The sequence below is a fragment of the Haliotis rubra genome, unplaced genomic scaffold (assembly GCF_003918875.1).
Source record: "Haliotis rubra isolate DU_JTF1 unplaced genomic scaffold, ASM391887v1 Scf2347, whole genome shotgun sequence".
Lineage (NCBI taxonomy): Eukaryota > Metazoa > Mollusca > Gastropoda > Lepetellida > Haliotidae > Haliotis > Haliotis rubra.
This window is the reverse complement of record NW_025766389.1, coordinates 12574-16764: the sequence shown is the minus strand read 5'-3', so window position 1 is coordinate 16764 and position 4191 is coordinate 12574.

Here is a 4191-nt window from a genome sequence, read left to right as displayed (position 1 = left end):
TCCTTAAACGAATCGAGTGTTTTCTGGAATGAAACCCATTCAGTACTGATTGCACTGCAATCGAGTGTCTTGTCGAGTGGGTAATGTCCGCACACATCCATGATATCCCAGAGCAGTGGTAACACGTCCGCACAGTACAGTGTCTAAACCAAGAATGGCTTTACACCCAGTGACTGTAGTCACTAGGGTTACAGAAGGAACACATGAGGTACCCCATCTGGTTTTGATGATCGTCCTGAAGCATACAAGGAACCATCTCTTTCAGTTCTGGCACGAAGTCAAACATGGCTCTTACACAATCTACCGGATTTTCCCACTGATCTATGGACAACAAAATACATGTGTTGGTAGGTATCACTCTACCACTTTTCTGGTCATTCTCCCACTGTCGTAGATCCACACCACCAGTTGGATCCAAAGTAGCATACATATTGGCTCCCACATGAGCATAATCATGGGTCCTTCCTTGATTGATGGCCTCCTGAAGCTTGAAATGGACTCCACTAAGTTCCAGCCAATGTTTCAAACTCAGGACAATACCACGTTTGATAGGATAACTTCTCCCACTAGGATCTACATCGTACTTCCTTACATGAATTCCAAGTTCTCCATTCCACACCTTGGACGTCACAAACACGTCATTGCCTAAGTCTATATGACAACGAGGATCCTGTAGCTCTGTCTTGTCTCTCTCTAGTCCCAACAATGTCATAGCTTTTATCTCTCCACATTTCTCCAAAGCTTTACAGAAGAGCTTGGGGTCCTCGCCAGGGAAGGGTATCTAATAAAGCTCGGACCCGGTCAAAGGAGGTTTGTGGTTTTTCGATAATCTCGGCTTTCATGAGGCATGTGAGAACTTTAAACTGCATCAGTTTGTCGACCACCTCTTCTACACGCTGTATAGCTTGCACTAGGCCGGAGTGATTCTTCCTCGGGATATCACGGTGAACGGCTTCCCTCTTTGAGGTAAACGGCTACCAGAACCAGTAGAGTCAAGAGCGTAGAATGTTTTTTCACGGAGAAGAGATAGTCTCTCTGGCGACTGAATGACATGGAGACTGTTCAGGGGCCTTATATTGCCCACACACGAGTCTAAAAATACCTCTGGGAAAGTTCCAAGGTCAGCTCGTTACATTGTTGTGAAATGAGGTCAACCTGAAGGTCACACACACCTGGGTTGAGTTGAGTTGAGTTGTGTTGGGCTTTACGTCACATCGACATTATTCCAGCCATATAGTGACCAGAACAAGTTTGCATTAGTAAACATTGTAAGTACATACTCGGAATGAGTTTTATTTTAAAGACATATATTGATTACATTGTCATTTAAAAGCAGAGAAAGTCATAGCATCAAATTTAAAGGCAGGCAATTGTTAGTCACATTTCATAGTTACAATTTATGGTTGTTACATTTCGCAGTTACAATTTATGATACAGATCAGCTTCCCTCAGGTAGTTCACTCTCAGATGAGCGCTCACGAGGGAGAACAGATCTTTTTAGGTTTGTTGCATCATAATGTGAGTCCCTTGCAGACGATAAGTCCACGCATTCAAGCAGAATATGCTTGATGGTGAAAACCTCATCGCAAGAGACACACATGGGGGGTCCATCCCCATCCGTTTTCAGCAGATAGTCATGTGTAAATCGACTGTGGCCAATACGACATCGTCGTAAAATTACCTCATCACGTCTTGACTGACAACCCAAGTAGGTATAACCGATTGTTGGCTTCAATTCATGGAGTTTGTTTCTTCCTACTTGAGTGTCCCATCGTTTTTTGCATGAGGTCCCGAGTATAGCTTTTGATAGTGGGTTTGAAATCACTGTACGGGATTAGCAGTGGAGATAGGGGCTTGTCAAGAGCTGCTTTTGATGCAGCATCGGCCTTGGTGTTACCTGGTATGCCGACGTGACCCGGCAACCAGCAGAGGACGATGTCACATTGGCCAGTAGAGAGGTCGTTGTAAAGTTCTAATATGTCCAGGATGATTGGGTAACTTGAAGTCACATTTTGTAGTGCTGGAAGGCAGGATAATGAATCTGTGAAAACGATGAAGTTTTTGGAATGTTTTTGCTGTTGAATGTAGGTCAAAGCTGAGAAGATAGCTTTGGCTTCAGCGGTGAAAATGGAACTGTTGTCGGGGATCCTAGAGGAGATAGTCTTGGATCCACTGACTGTAGCGCTGGCAACTTGGCCATCGTCCTTGAATCCGTCTGTGAAAATGGATCTATGGGTGTTATACTTCGAACGTAACTGGTTGTATTCCTGTTGGAACACCAAAGGATTTGTTTCAGACTTTTTGAGTTTGGTGAGGGTAAGATCGACCTGCGGTTTCACCATTTAGCATGGTGGTGAGGACAGAAGTCGGTAAGGTGCAATGATGTTGAGATCAATTTTAACTGCAGATAGGTGTGGTTTCATCCTGATTCCAAGTGGTGGAACCAGGCTTGGCAGTTTAGGAAACAAGTTTTCATAGAGCGGGTTGAAAACACAATTGTATGCTGGATTGGACTCATTTGAACGTAATTTAGTGATATACCGCAGTGAGAGTTTAATGCGGCGTTGTTCAAGGGAAGGTTCATTGGCCTCCACATATAGACTGTCTACCGGAGAGGTCCTAAAAGCTCCCAGGCAGAGCCTCAGCCCTTGGTGGTGGATAGAGTCTAATTTTTCTAAATTACTTTTACAGGCTCCACCGTAGACAATGGAGCCATAATCTAGTTTACTGCGAACTAATGATCTGTACAAGTGAAGGAGGGTGGTCTGATCCCCTCCCCACTCTGTATTTGAGACTACTTTTAGCAAGTCTAGAGCCTTCTAGCACTTTGTTTTCAAATATTTTATGTGTGGTAAGAATGTCAGGTGGCGGTCGAATATGAGTCCAAGGAATTTGGCCTCTTCTATTACCTTGATGGGAGTACCATCTAAAGTTAGGTCTGGATCCTTGTGTGGTTTGTATTTACGACAAAAGTGAATACAATTTGTTTTGGATTTTGAAAACTTAAAACCATTTTCATTGGCCCATTTTTGGATTTTGTTAAGGCAGAGTTGTAGCTGCCTTTCTATTGTGTGCATGTTCTTACCACGACATGAAATATTGAAGTCATCCACGAAAAGGGACCCATCGACGCAACTGTTCAGAACGTTAGTGAGGCTGTTAATTTTGATGCTAAAAAGTGTGACAGACAGGATGCTGCCTTGGGGGACGCCCTGATCTTGGTGGAAATAGTCAAACCGTGTGGAACCCACCCGAACTTGAAATTGTCTGTTGTTTAAAAACTGAGATATGAATTGAGGTAGTCTACCCCTCAATCCAAACTCGTGTAAAACTTTTAGGATACCATGTTTCCACATTGTATCTTATGCTTTTGTCTAAGTCGAAAAAGATAGATACTGTATGTTGTTTGTTGACAATGGAGTTTTTGATGAATGATTCTAGACGCACCAGATGGTCAATGGTACTTTGGTTTTTTCGGAAACCACATTGGAGGTCACTGAGGAGATTATTGGTCTCCAAGTACCAGATTAATCGATTGTTGACTATGCGCTCCATGGTTTTGCAAACGCAGCTAGTTAGTGATATAGGACGGTAGTTTGAGGGATTATTATGATCGCGGCCGGGTTTTGGTATAGGGATGATAATGGCATTGTGCCACGAAGGGGGAAAGTGTCTGGATGTCGAGATGTCATCAAATATATTTAGTAGTGTTTCCAAGCCTGAGTCAGAGAGGTGTTTCAGAAGCTGATAATGGATTTCATCAGCTCCTGCCACAGTGTCGTAAGCCTGTCCTAGGGCAGTACATAATTCATGGAGGGAAAACGTTTCGTTGTAATCCTCCCCATTATCAGAGTTAAAATTGACTGATTTCTTTTCTTGTTGGGTTTGGTATTTCTGGAACTGAGGGTTATAATATGATGAGGCGGAGTGGTTTGCCAACGTTTCGCCAAGTTTGTTTGCAATTTCAGATTTATTTGTTAGGAGAGAGTCACCATCTTTCAGGTGGTGAACTCCTGATTTTGACCCTTTGCCCATAATCTTTTGAATCTTGGACATGGGTGTGCGGGAGTTGATATTTGACACTTATTTCCTCCATGACCGGCGTTTAGTTTGTTTGAAGGTACGTTTTGCCCTGGCATTTGTCATTTTAATAGCATTCAGGTTATGCACTGTAGGATGTTGTCGGAAATA